The 14,840-nt window shown below is 47.8% G+C and overlaps 1 protein-coding gene across 3 annotated transcripts in view; it reads right to left on the bottom strand.

Annotated features, from left to right (window-relative positions):
* Positions 1-14,840, bottom strand: part of Rfx4 (regulatory factor X4) — a 156,794-nt gene that overhangs the window by 111,873 nt on the left and 30,081 nt on the right. The window lies entirely within an intron of this gene.

Below are 14,840 nucleotides of genomic sequence, written 5' to 3'. Positions count from 1 at the left end.
CTCAAACTCAAAGACATCCACCTGCCTCACAAGCTCTGGAATTGAGGGTGTGCACCATGACACCTGACACAGGAAACTCCTACAGAAGGCTCCAGTCCACCTTTCTTCCTGTGACAGCCGTAATTAGTCTGACAAGCCACCCTTTGTCGTCATGAACTTCTAAAATGCTCCAGTCAATTAAATATTTTGGACATCTGTCTCCATGGTTTGAGGACTTAAGAATAAACATAGTGTCCTCTCTCACTGCTACAGACTGATCGCTTGTGTCTCTTCGGTGTCTTTAGGAAATTAGTCAACCCCTTCAGCTCCCTAGTGACTCGGATCAAAGTTTTTATGAAAAGACCCAGAGCATCACTTTGTCCCTTCTGCTCTAAGCACATGCCAGGAAGGCTCCACCAATGAGCCAGGAAATGGCTCCCACCAGAAAGAAACCTTCAACGAATGCCGTGGCCTTGCTGCCTTTAGAAACAGCTTGAGGTGTTTTGTTGGAGTGACGAGGACAGACTTAGACATTCGTCATCTTATCTCTTTGTGACCTCAATGGGGCACTTTAGGACCGTGACGGCTGTGTAGGAATTCAGGGGAGCCAGAAGAGGCAGTATGGCAGGCCAGAGTCTATGAGTCATGCGGCCTCTTTTGTAAAGGGCTGGAGAGTAAGCAAGGTTTTCAGTCCAAGGGGAAAATCAAGAATATTTTTGTAGAACGTTTTCTTTTGGATACTAAGATCAAATTCATGTCAATCATCCTGCCTTATCCTTCTTGAGTGCTCGGATTAAAGCCACTGTGACTTACTTAGAATTTGTACAAGAAAGAAAGCAAATGCTTGCTCCCCCACATTTTTTTTCAAAAATTCAAAGTACAGTAATTACAACCACGAATGTCTATAGCATATCTACTAAAGGGAAGAATAAAGTTATCTCAGACAGGCGCTTAACATTTCTCTTCATTGGGATTCAGTTAGAATTCCCCAATATCAAAAAAGCTCATCTGTAGAAGTCACCTATCTGTAAAAGATTCCACCTAGCAAAAGAGCCATCAGACCTGTCAGACCACAGGGTCCTGATTGCTAAGTCCTTCAATGCAACAGTTCGAGCAATGGATCAGTCTCTGCCCACCCGAGAGCTACTGAGTCTTTCGTCCAAGTCCCAGTGAGGATAGGATTATTAAGTGGAAGATCAACACAAAGTCTCTAGATCCACAAATTTAACCCAAGAAAACCGCCATAGCCTCAGATAATTTCAAAAGAAAATCATATACATGTATGGAAATACATGATGAAATTCATTATTTCATACAATTAGTACATGCTAAAAAATGGCTTTTAAGAAACTGGTTGGCTGGGTGTCATACATGCCTGTAATATCCAAACCCAGAGAGCTGTGGGAGGAGGGATAGCGAACGGGTCATGATTAGTGAGGTTGGGATGACCTGAGTTACCGTGGAACTCCATGGCAGAGGTAGAGAAGAAGCTCCCGGAAGTTGTTCTCTGACCTCTTTATGCACTCTGTAGCATGCCACTCCGCAACACGGATGTCTGTGTGCATGAGCGTGTGTGTGTGTGTGTGTGTGTGTGTGTGTGTGTGAGAAAGAGAGCGAGTGTGTGAGAAAGAGAGCGTGTGTGTGCGTGTGTGTGTGTGTGAGAAAGAGAGCGAGTGTGTGAGAAAGAGAGCGTGTGTGTGCGTGTGTGTGTGTGTGTGAGAAAGAGAGTGAGTGTGTGAGAAAGAGAGCGTGTGTGTGCGTGTGTACATGGCTCATCTAATACATGTGGGATGCTGCCTCAAAGATGTGCAAGGCCCTGGGTTTCATTCTCAGCATCTCAAGCAAAGAAAAAGCAGGGAAAAGAGAGAGAGATGAAAGAGAGAAGGAAACCACACTGACCAAACCTACAAATACACTGAACAAAAGCTGGCACAGAAAACTTCCATGGAAAGGAGCTAATACTTGTGAAAACAGCTTAAACAAAATAAGAATGAAGATGGTGTAAGATGCTGGAGGCAAACGAGTGTCTGGCCGTCTGACATTGTGACACAATGCTGTCATGTATAAAGTCTGTGCTCAAGAACTGTTTAACCAAGCTGCCCCCCAAAATCGCATAATATTCTGTGTAAGTTCATGCTTAGGCCAATTCACAGTTATCCTGGAAGCACAGATCCTGAATGCCACAGGCTGGATAAATCCCACCAACTTCTTCCTAAAATCTTCATTTGTTTCGGGAAGTTGAGTCCAGGAAATATTTTCTCCAAGAGAGCAGATTGGTATCAGTATAATTCTGATTAGAACATGGGGTTGAAAAAAAACTTTTCCCACAATGAAATGGAAATCAGTGAGAGACTCTCTGTCCAGTAAGGGACTGGGGAAGAGACAGCAAACCTGTGCCTGGGCAGGGAGTGGTGGGCTGAGGACAAGGTCAATGCTGAGGGTGCAGAGAAGGCAGGGAGTAACAAGGACCCTGAATTCCACACTGTGCCTCTCGTTAATGCGCCCCCAAATCGCTGCCTCTCTGTTTTGAAATCCAATCCCATTCCCCAGGTAATAAAACTTGTATCCGTCCGGTATTCTCTCCTCTGTCTCCCAAACTACAGTACTGATATAAACACTATGAGTTCTCAGGCACAGAAATGTCAGAATCCTCAACAGATTGAACACTGTGTCATCTGCTTTGACACCCAGATCCCCTTCTAAATGGTTCTTGTTCCTTCCAGCCTAACTTGGGCGGCATCACCTGCCTGCAGGCCTCTCCCAACCCCCAACACATCTGGTTCTGTTCTGCTGCAGCATCTCCTCTCCTTGAGGGCGAGCTCACTCAGAAGGCAGGGGAGCGCCCAAGCCACATTCCTTTGTGTCACCTCCTGCCAGGGCCTCGGAACTTAACACTCTTAACTCCGCTCCTACAGTTCAAACCACAACAACAAAGGTGGTTTGATAGCGCAGTAAAAACCACGGAACTGAGGCTGGCATAAGAATGCAATCAAGCTAGGCTATAGTGGCTTTAAAAAAAAAGTGACTTTTCCATACAACATGTGACTGCCATCATTTTGACTGAGGTCAGGTGACTTCACTGCCATCTTAACGGAGGACCAGGTCAGGTGACTAAGTCCTGCCATCTCCTGCCTGGTCCCTGACGCTGACTCTATTACATGTGTGTTTTGCGGAGTGCCATGCCTTTGGGAGTGCCCACCAAGAGCATCCATTTTGCCCAATTCTTGTTCACTGTGTGTGTGTGCATGCATACATGTAACTTAAATGCACCTGTGCTTACTGTTAAATGTTATAATTGTCTGTTCATTGTATCTTATGCCAGACTACAAAGCAGTAAGTCTGACGTTTTAAATTGGTATGTACTTTTAAGGCTCTTACATAAAATACTGTATATTTAATCCAACCCTGATTTAAAATATATTAAACTGTTCTCCGCTATTGTCAGTTATAGTGGAGCTCGGACCCAGCTCTCCAGGCAGATTCTGTACTGTAGTTATAACTTATCTATACCCGATAAACAGTCCCCAACTTCTCAGAGATCTGGGAAATATTGTATTTAAATGTTTAATTATTAAAAGACTTTTCATAGCAAAAAAAGACAGGCTGGCTCCTAGCAGCAGCACTCTACTTCCTCCAAAGAAGACAGAAGACAAATGGGCACACAACAATGTCCATCCAGTTTGTTTCAACTGCCAAGCACTGACCACTGGGAAAAGCTGCCTTTCATCTCAACTGAAGATCTCCAGACAGTGGACAGAATTGCTGGACTGGACAGCCTAGCTGCTCAGGTCAAGGTAGGCTTGTCTTCCTACAGATTTCTTAGCCCACAGGATCTTCTGGAGCCTGGTAGGCCCTGTGCTACACAGCAAAAGACAAATACGACCCTCAGCGACCATGGAGGACCCTGAGGAGTAGCTCTAGGTGCCAACCAAGTAAGTTCTCTGTTGGTTTTTAATCAATAACTCAAGTAAAATTTTGTCCTCCCCAAAGATCTCTGATGAAGACTGACAGCTGAGAGGCTTTGTCATTTAAAAGGACAGCCTCACCAAACAAATTTCAGTAAGGTATTCTCACTCACGCTGCCTTTCATAGTCTTAAAGATACTTTTAATTGTGCAAAACTATCTGTCACAGTCATTCTGTTGCTGCTTAAAACTTCCTCTACTTGCCTCTTCCTCTACTTTCTTCTACCTCTAAGCTCAAATCCCGGCTCTGCAGGTTGTGGCCGGATGACCCAGAGAAGCCTTTCGGTCTCTTGCTTCCTCCTCTGTAGAGATCAGAAAGCACCAAGCGCACAGGGCTCTGACCCCTGCTGCAGTATGCATGCTATCACAGTGTCCCTAGACTGTAATTTCTCCAAGAGGGCCACCCCCAGGCACAGCCCTGCGCAGTGGCCCCATAGCCCTCTGTCCTCCTCTTAGCGGAGCCCTCGTCTCTGGGTAGTGTTGGGACCATGTGGAGTCCTGGCCTCCAGCTGCTCTTTCCTAGATCTTTACTTTCCTTCTGATTTGAGTTACTAAAGGCTGTGTCAAAGTTGTTTACCAGCTCTGCTTCACGAGCACGTGTTGCCTTGGCCTTGAGGATCAGAGGATGAGGTTTTCACCTGTTGGCCCACCTGACTGTTGGGTAGATAAGCCTCCACGGTGCTCTGGAATAAAGGGCTTTTTACCAGGTCTGTGTTCCTGTCTGTGCAGTCTCTGTCTCTGTGTGAGTCTTTGTGTGTTTCAACCTCCAGCCCCTTGCCCAAAGCTGGCGGACTGTATGGTAGCGCATAGAGCGCAGACAGGCATGGTGCGCTGCAGGGCAGTGTTGCTACTTCATGACTGTCCAGCCTATTCCAGCTTCTGAAACAAATGCCACAGAGTAGACGACTTAACAACAATGTCCTTTCACACACTGCTGGAAGTTGAGAAGTCCAAGATGAGCGAGGCGCAAAAAGATTCTATGTAGCATATGCAGTACTCTGTCTCGTGACAGAATGGGTGGAAAGCTCTCTGGGGCCTCTTCTATAATGGCACTCATTCCGCTCTCAAGGACCCCACGCTCATGCCCTAAGCCCCCCCCCAGACCTCTGCCTCTAAATCCTGTCACTTTGGTCACGAAATGATTGACAGCTGCCGTGCTGGGCGGCAAGCTCAGGAGGGCTCAGACCTGGCACCACACCATGCAACACACAGCAAAGGCGCAGAAAGTATTTGTGGAATGAAGACTGAAGGCTGAGCCCTTCTCTCTGGCTTCAGAAGGCACACAGAGTAACGGCAGCACATGAAGGGCACACTCGGGAGACGCGTAGGTGCCAAGAATACGCTAGGCTCTTAGAGATGCTGTTTGCTTTCGCAGCTGCCCTAGGGAGTGGACGATTTGCACACACAGAACACCGAATGTGTCTATGGTGTTTAGCGTTTATTGACAGGAGAGCAACTTATTATCATTTTCTCCTCTTACAGAGGGAAAGAGGGAGGCACAGAGAAGTACTACGATTTGTCAAAGGTCACGTGACTGTTGGTGGACTGATGACAATGATCACACCTTCCTCTTGTCAGCCTCCCAAGCTCAAACTTGTACGAGAAAGAAAAGCCTGGCTTGCTTTCTGGCCGCAGTGACGAGCGGGAGGTATAAAGAACACAGTTCCCACATACTGTTCTCCCTAGTGGTCCAGCCCCTGTGCTGATTAAATTTGCGGCAGCCAGCTCCTGTTCTAGCATATTTCCTGTCTTGAGACTGACTCGCCAAGTTTAACGTGGTGGGAGAAAGTCTCTGAATTAATTAATTACCTCTTCAGCTCGACAGAGGGATGGCTCAAGTTCATGTGAGTCTTGGGTTTCACTTCCAAGTTCTAATTCTATTTCCTCCCATTGTGCTGGCCTGCCCACACCTGGCCAGGACTCACCTGCTGGGAGCGGGAAGTTGGCAAATGTTCCATTTCCCCTGACTCCCTAACTCACACCACCTCCATTCCCCCTGACTCCCTATACCACCTCCATTTCCCCTGACTCCCTAACTCACACCACCTCCATTCTCCCTGACTCCCTAACTCCCTAACTCACACCACCTCCATTTCCCCTGACTCCCTAACTCACACCACCTCCATTTCCCCTAACTCCCTAACTCACACCACCTCCATTCCCCCTGACTCCCTAACTCACACCACCTCCATTTCCCCTGACTCCCTAACTCACACCACCTCCATTCCCCCTGACTCCCTAACTCCCTAACTCACACCACCTCCATGTCCCCTGACTCCCTGACTCCCTAACTCACACCACCTCCATGTCCCCTGACTCCCTAACTCACACCACCTCCATGTCCCCTGACTCCCTAACTCACACCACCTCCATGTCCCCTGACTCCCTAACTCCCTAACTCACACCACCTCCATCTTCCTGGACCTCAGCCGGTGCGCTGGGAGTGTAAGCACCCAGGTTCTTGGCAGCAGCACCAACCCTTGGCAAAAAGAAATCCTCCTCCCTGTGGGAACAGGGCTGGGTCCCAGACAAAACAGTAATGCTGGCAGCATTGCTCTGAGGAGCCAGTACCTGTTTTCTCTCCCCCTTCTGGGTGAATTCCTCCATAGCCCCTGTCTAGGGAGGGGCCACCTAACTCAGATGTGAATCCCAAAAGCTGTGTAAGAAAAACACTTTCACTACAAAAAAAATCAATTTTTTCTATGTGAGGGAAGAGAAACCATCCATAATTTTTAACAATAATGGCTCGCTTGGAAAAACTGTGTCCGTGATACGCAGAGGGTGCTCATCTGTCCACCGCCGAAGCCAGCTCCATGAATCCAGGAGGAGAAAGACCTGGAGCCCAGAAGGAAGATGGGCAGAGCATGCCCTGTTGACAGGAGTAAGAAACTCGTCATTATGGTCCATTTTCAGTCTGAGGTGGCTTAAAGTGCATCCGTCAGATAAGCAGGAGGCACTGGACCCCTCTCTTCCCAGCTAGAAGCTGGCACCTGCTCGCCCGGGCACTTTTTGCCTTTTCTAAGGGTTGAAAAGCTACGGACAATTTGCTGAATGACAAAGCCCCCCACCCAGAATCAAAACAGTGGAGGAGAGCCAGAGACCCAGGAGGCTGGGGAATTTGGGAGGAGGACTATCCTAAAAGAGTCTCCCTCCCTGAAGACCTCAGCCCGTGACCCGAAGAGGAGGAAATACACTTAAGAATGTAAAGCCCGCCATTCTGTGCCAGGTTGGCACGCCAGTCAGGCTTTGCCTTTTCTGTGGTTGATGCCCGCTTTGCGAGGCCATAAAATAAATCTGAGCAAGTGGGCCATCTTCATCAACGGAAGGAGAAGCATGGGTGCACCCCAGCACTCTGCCATGAGGCTATGAGGAGCAGGCATCCTGCTTCAGAGTGGGGGTGTAGACTAGCTCCTCCCACGTGGGGGGTGTTCCATGAAAAGTCTGTTCAGCAGCAGCCCCACAGGGGGGCTATACCCGGACTTAAAGGAATGGCACAAATTTAGATGACTTGTAATGGGAAGCTTGGAAGGGACCCCGTGTCTGTCTGATTAAATAAATGACAATGCATTCTCACCCTGGAATACCATGCAGCTGAGAGCGAGAGCGAGAGCGAGAGCGAGAGAGAGAGAGAGAGAGAGAGAGAGAGAGAGAGAGAGAGAGAGGAGAGAAACCAGAAGAAGAAGGAGGATACCTTCCATCTTATTTCTTTCCCTCCTTCCCTTTCTTTCTCTCCCACTTCTGTGACAGGGTTCATGTAGTCTAGGCTAGCCTCAGTCTCATCATATAGCCAAGGATGGCCCTGAATGCCTGATCCTCTTGCAGCTACCTCCCAAGCAATGGCGTTACCAACGCAGAGTGCCAGGCTGACCCAGACGAACACATCAGATCACGGCACAGCACACGCACACAGAATGGACTGTTATTTGTGTGGAAGAACACATGTCTTACGTGCATTAAGAAATCCTGGAAAATGTACTTTTAAATGGATGAAAGCAGGGGTGGTGGGATGGTTCAATAGAGGAAGGCACTCGAGCCAAGTCTGAGGGTGTGAGTTCAAGCCCCAAGACCCACACGGTGAAAGCCGAGAACTGACCCCTGCAAGTGACCTCTGATCTCCACTAACTAACTAACTAACTAACTACATGAATGAATGAATGAATGTAATTCAAAGAACAAAAACAAAAAAGAGTGGATAAAAGTGATCACTGCTGAGGAGCTGAAGTAGAAGGGAGAGGAAATGGGGAGGGGACAGGACTTCTAAATAAGGACTTTTTTTTTTTAAAGCATTTTGGCTTTTAAATCGTGTGAGGGTGTGAGCTTTTCAGAGCCCTCTAAAACTGAAGACTTGACATGACCATGCAGAGGGGTCATCTAAAGGAAGAATCTCGCCCCATGGCTAAGTGGTTCGGGGTCTCTAACCCTGATACCTGGTCCAGCTCCAGGCTGTTTGCCTCCCTTCCTTCATGTGCTTTGGCACGCTCTTCCTCCACCTTCCAGCCCCAGGCCCAGGCTCCGGGCTCTTCTCGATGAAGTGCGGCCATAGGTGACTGAAGGAGAAGTGGAGGACACTGGCAAGGTCAGAGCATAGAGGGGGACACTTTCCTCCCCAATGAGTGTAGGGACCTCAAGGTCAAGCTGGAGACCCTTGGTGTGGGAACAGAAATGAGACCCAGGAAAGAAAGAATGTGGGGGGCATAAACCAATCTGCATGCTGGTGCCTCGTGGGCAAACTGACAGCCTTGCTTTCCTGCAGGAAGCCTGGCTGCTGACACCCAGGAAGGCAACCCCAGTCTTCAAAAGCAGACCGGGGCTGGGGGAGTGGCTTCAAGGTAGCATGCTTGCCTAGCATGCATGGCCCCGGGTTCTGTCCCCACCACCACGATAATGATCACAGGCGGCGCTGATGGTGACGGTTATAAAAAGCAGCTTATAGATTTCCCTGCAGGAGACATCCCTCATTTCTGACTTTATGGTGTTCTCTGGCCCAGCAACTCTCTGAGCTCTCTCTGCCACTGTCAGGGAGCTTGATGGATTTACGGAGCAGGTCTGGGAGACAAGCCTACCTCCCCACCCCATCCTCTCTCCGGTGGATGAGGCTTAGCAGTCTTCTCATCGTTTTTTTCCCTGTTAGGAATTTCAAATAAGATCTAACAGCATTTCCTATTCCCCAGAATCCCTTTTATGAAGTTACGAGACCCCAAATTGGATAATAAACTGAGACGCGCCGAGCGCGCTCCGCGGAGAAAGAAAGGAGGCTTTCGCTTACATAACCTGACACAGGGCGCTATTTTAATACAACAGCGGTGAGTCACATCACCTTGTGACCCGCCGTGACCCTGGGCTTCCCATGCTGTCCCCTGGCTTGTGCTATGAATATCCTGTCACCTCCAGCCATGGTGAGTCAGGAGGGTTGGAAGGTAAAGGAAGAAGGCAGATCTGGGGGTGAGGTGAGATGCGAGATACAGGAGAACCACCCTCAGGACCGGGGAGGGAGAGGAGGAAGCCGACCTGGGTAGAAGATTGGAGGCAAAGAGACTCCTTCCCCACAGGCACCACAGCACTGCGTGTGCACAGCAGGCGGGTGGGACAGTCCTGGGGCCCAAGGGGAAGGCTGTGGCTCCCAATGAGATATGGCCTGGAGGCCAGAATCCTGTGACGCTGAGGTTCTAGGGACAGACATGGCTGCCTGGAGGCGAGAGGACTTGGGCACATCTGTGTTAGACCGGCATTTTCTAGTTCCCAGAGACTGAGAGAGGAGTGGGAAGGATCCCAGTGATCTCTTGCTCTTTGGAGTCATCTTATCACCCGAGTCCCTCTAGTCCCCCTCCATGACTAACACAGAAAGTCTGTACCTCATCTTTTCAAATCTGTACCTTGAGGGGAGCCACAGAGAGGGCCCTCTTAGCTCTAAGCCACATGCCTGGAGACTCAGCTGTGGCCTGAAACGGTCATCTTGATGGGCCTTTCCTGAAGCCAGTGCTTCAGAGGTACCTTGGCCACCAGACTGACTTGCAATTCCTTCTTTGAAATTCCAGGCATCCCATGATAGGGCTGTGTTAGGGTTAGTATTGCTGTGTTAGGGTTAGTATTGCTGTCATGGAGTACCATGACCAAAAGCAAGCTGGGGAAAATGGGGCTTATTTTGCTAATACTTTCACATCACTTTCCATCTTAAAGGAAGTCAGGGCAGGAAATAAAGCGAGGCAGGATCCCAGATGCAAGAGCTGATGCAGAGGCCATGCTGCTTACTGGCTTGCTCCTTGTGCTTTGCTTAGGCTGCTTTCTCATAGACCCCAGGACCATCAGCCCAGGAGTGGTCCTACTTATTATAGGTTGGGACCGTCCACATCAATCACTAAGTAAAAAAATGATGGTGGCACACGCCTTTAATCCTAGTACTTGGGAGGCAGAGGCAGGTGGATCTCTGTGAGTTTGAGGACAGCCTGGTCTACAGAGTGAGTTCCAGTATAGCCAGGACTACAGAGAGAAACCCTGTCTCAATGGAAAAGAAAAGAAATAGATAGAAAGGGAGGGAAAGAAGAAAGAAAAAGAAGGAAGGAAGGAAGGAAGGAAGGAAGGAAGGAAGGAAGGAAGGAAGAAAGCTCTCATACAGCCCGATCTTCTTGAGGTATTTTCTTTCTTTCTCTGTGGCTTTGGAGCCTGTCCTGGAACTAGCTCTGTAGACCAGGCTGGTCTCCAACTCACAGAGATCCGCCTGCCTCTGCCTCCCGGTATTTTCTTTCTGAGACTTGCTCCTCTCGGCTCACTGTAGCTTGTGTTGAGCTGACATAAACCAGCTAACACAAGCCTGAGGCTCTCATTTCCCTGCCTATTTCCCATGCTTCTTTAGCCTCACAACCCAGCTCGTGGCTTTCTCCTACTCCTTTGCCGTCTCTGCAGTAGAGTGGACATGGTTAGACATGGCCATTGAGGGCCTGGGAGACAGCCCACAGGTGAGGTGCTTGCTTGCACAAGGATCTGAAGTCAAACCTCAGAACCCATGTTTTTTTAAACAGCCAGCGTGGCAACTGCAAAGCGACAGGCAAGAAAGTGCTGGAAGAAAGAGGGGCTAGCCAGAGCCAGACAGAGGTGAGGATGTGCTGCGGGAAGCTGGAGTGTCCAAGTGTCCAGAAGTCCAGATTAGGGAGGAAGGAGCAGAGGACAGAAAACAGACCTGAAAGACAAGGACCAAGAAGTCTGCAAATCTGATAGCAACCTATAGATCCGAGAAAAACTGCTCCACATGAAGAAGAAATACAATCAAGTCCCAGGTGGTGTGGACCATTGTTATACCAGTGAAAAGAGAAGGCCAGGAGAATAAATTCAACAGCAGCAGGAAAACAGCACACTGCATTCAAAGACATGACGATTACTCTACAGTCTTATCCCCAGAGACATTTTTTGTGTGTATTTAGAAGATAATTGAATGCCAATTTTAATGTGTTGACAGGCAAATCAAAAGTCCAATTCCCTCACCAACCTAGAATTTTATACCCAGCAGAAGTAGCCTTTAGAAATACAGGCCAATAAAGACACCTGACATTGCATGTACCAGCCTGTACTGAACTGCAAGCATCAGAAAAACAATTTCTTCATGCAAACGTGAAAAATAAACTCAAGTACTGACAGAAATAAAGAATATGCCAATCACCAAAAATAAATACTAACCACTTAAAACAACAATATCTGGTGTTGTGTGGGTGCTGGACACAGTTAGACCAAACACACTCAAGTGAGGGCCGGGGAGGTCAGAATGAGGTCACAGGACTAAACTCAGGGTGGTGCTCCTGTGCTGAGCATGAAGAGGAAAGTGGAAATCCATTGCAGACATAGCAGGAAAACTGCAACCCCAAGATTTCCACTCTGTTGTGTGTGTGTCCAGGTTTGTGTGGTTGTGTACACACGTGTGTGGTGGCCTGAGCTTGACACTGGTGTCTTCCTCAATCACTCTCCACATATTTTCTGAGACAAGGTCTCTTACTTGTTTGGCTGGGCACCCCGGGAGCCCTGAGGCACTCCTGTCTCTGCCCCACAACATGGAGTACTGCTGATGTGACCACATCACTCTTGATAAGTGTGCTAAGGTCAAACCAGTTTCCTTACGGTTGTGTAGTCAAGTACCTTTAACCACTGAGCCATCTCTCCAGACCAGAATTTTCTCCTAAAAAATGTCTACTTTGAAAATGAGCCAAGGAAAGCATCTTAAATAAGCATTCCATAACACTGCATCCTCCCCCCGCCAAAAAAAAAACTAAAAAGAAAGAATAAAGGAATAAGGACACACGGTTCAGGCAACACTAAGTATGTTGATAACACCACCAATAAAGAGTAAATCTTCAATGAAGTGAAGATTAACAACGACATGTTTTAAAGTTGTAGGAAAAAAACAGCCTTGGGGCAACCAGGTGGCAGAGGGTTTGCCTAGCACACACGAAGCCTTTGGGGTGACTCCCAGCACCATATAGAACAACAAAACAGTAATGGATAAATAAAAATGCTGTGGATCCCCTGCGGCTGCAGTGGCAGAAGTAACGCAGGTCCCTGAGCAGTGGCAGTGGGTCATGTGGCAGCGGGCAGCAAACAGCGGGTCCCAAGAGCAACCAGTCCCAGGCAGGGACAGCACTGTTACCCAAGTGGCTGCAGGAGGCCATGAGGAGAGACAGACAGATGGGCATGCCATGCAGTTAGGTTGGATATTTATTTAGTAGGTTATAGAGGGGAAAGAAGGGGAGAAGAGCAGAGAGGCAGAGAGAGAGAAAGAGAGAGAAGGGAGAGATGGATGAGAGAGAGAGAGAGAGAGAGAGAGAGAGAGAGAGAGAGAGAAGGCAGAAGGGGAGACGTGGGGAGAGGCAGAAGCTGCCTCTTTGAGAGGAAGAGACTCAGGCTGGAAGCTGATGATCAGCTTGCCTTGGTGAGGGCAGGAGGGGGCGTGGCTTGTTTCATTACAACCACCACCTTCACGGTGGGGCTGGAGGAGGGTTCATTAGCAGAACCTGTGCCAGCAAATGTGCTACCCTGGGTTTCCTACGAGCACCAAATAAATGACACCGAAAAACCTTAATACTGAATTCAGCAAAATCAGAGAAAAAAAACAAAGATGAAAAGCATACCATAACAACCCAGAAAGAAGCTGGTGTAGCTGGCAAACCTAAGGTAAAATATGTTAGTGGTGACAAAGAAGAAATGTTTGATGATGGTCACTGATGAGAGGATATAGCAAGCTAAAAAAGTAGAAACAAGCAGGTGGCGTTTGCCAAAATAAAGCCTGTGCTGGGACAGGAGGGAGGCAACAGCTTCAAATGCTGACATTATACAGAGGTTCTGTGATAGAGCGGAGCTAGGGAGGAGCTGGGGGCAGAGCAGCAGCTAAGCACAGCCAAATGCTCAGAAAGCCAGCCTCAGAACCGGGAACAAGCCGCAAGTAAGAAGTAGTGACAGAAAACTGAAAACAGGTTGGGTGGTGGATGCACACACCTTTAAACCCAGCACTCAGAGGCAGAGGCAGGTGGATCTGTTGAGTACAAGGCCAGCCTGGTCTACAGAGTTAGTTCTAGGACAACTAGAGCTACACAGGGAAACTCTGCCTCGAAAAAACAAAACAAAAGGAAGGGAGGGAGGGAGGGAGGGAAGGAGGGATGGAGGGAGGGAGGAAAAACTATGGCATACAGCTAAACTATGCGTAGAGAAAAACTTTTAACTTTGAATGTACATCTTAAAAAGGCTCAAAATCAATTATCTACCCCCAAACTAGAGAAAGTCAACAAATTAAATTCAAAGGAAGAAAGGAGTAAGTAATAAACACGGGAATAGAAATAAATACAACAGAGAAGGGTAAACTGAAAGAAGTCATGAAGATAGGACAAGAAATAAAAAAAGGGAGAGTCTGGATACATACTGCCTTCCTAAGAGATTCTATTGCTGAGATAAACACCATGACCAAAAGCAAGTTGGGGAAGAAAGGGTTTATTTCACCTTCAACTTATATGGCTGTTATTGAGGGAAGCTGGGCAAGAACCTGCAGGTAGGAACTGGAGGCTAGAGCAACACTGCCTACTGGCTTCCTCATTGTGGCTTGTTCAGCCTGCTTCATTATACACCCAGAGTCACGTGCCTGGGGGTGGAGTCATCCACAGTGGGCTGGGCCCTCCCATATCAATCACTAATTGAGACTAATTAAGACTTGCAGGCCAGTCTTACGGAGACAGTTTTCTCTACTGTGGTTCCCTCTTCTCAGATAACTCTAGCTAGTGTCAAAAAATAGCCAGGACAGATAAATGTTAAGACAAGCAATATACATCCTTTAAAAAAGCCAATTTTTGAGGGTGGAGAGATGGCCCAGTGGTTAAGAGCACTGGTTGTTCTTCCAGAGGACCAGGGTTCAATTCCCAGCATCTGCACAGCAGCTCACAACTGTCTGTAACTCCAGGATCCAACACCCTCACCACAGACATACATACAAGAAAACATCAATAAAATGAAAACACATTCATTAAAAACATTCATTAAAAGTAATAAAGATATGAATAACTTTATACCCACTTAAAATATTTAATCAGACGTTGAACACCCTCCTTCAAAGGAAATTCCTGTAGACTTCTCCCAAATAATTAAGAACGAAGCCAGTCTCTCACAAGCTCTCCAACACAAACGGAGAAATGGAAGCTCTGCACTCCTTTTTGAGGCCTCCGCAGATTTCACAGAGAAACCTGAGAAGGACATTCCAAGCACTAAAGATCACAACCAATAAATGCCATCAACATAGAGGTCGGATCTCTCACCACACAGCAGTCAGGGTAATCCAGAAATTATCCTCAAAAAAAGTGAGACTTCTGACCAAGGGTGGCTTATTCAAGCAATGCAAAAATTCAACAATCACTATAATCCACTAGTGAAGAGT

This window comes from Microtus pennsylvanicus, chromosome 20, assembly GCF_037038515.1.
Source record: "Microtus pennsylvanicus isolate mMicPen1 chromosome 20, mMicPen1.hap1, whole genome shotgun sequence".
Classification (NCBI taxonomy): domain Eukaryota; kingdom Metazoa; phylum Chordata; class Mammalia; order Rodentia; family Cricetidae; genus Microtus; species Microtus pennsylvanicus.
Note: the sequence above shows the minus strand (reverse complement) of the source record. Positions and strands in the feature narration are given on the sequence as shown.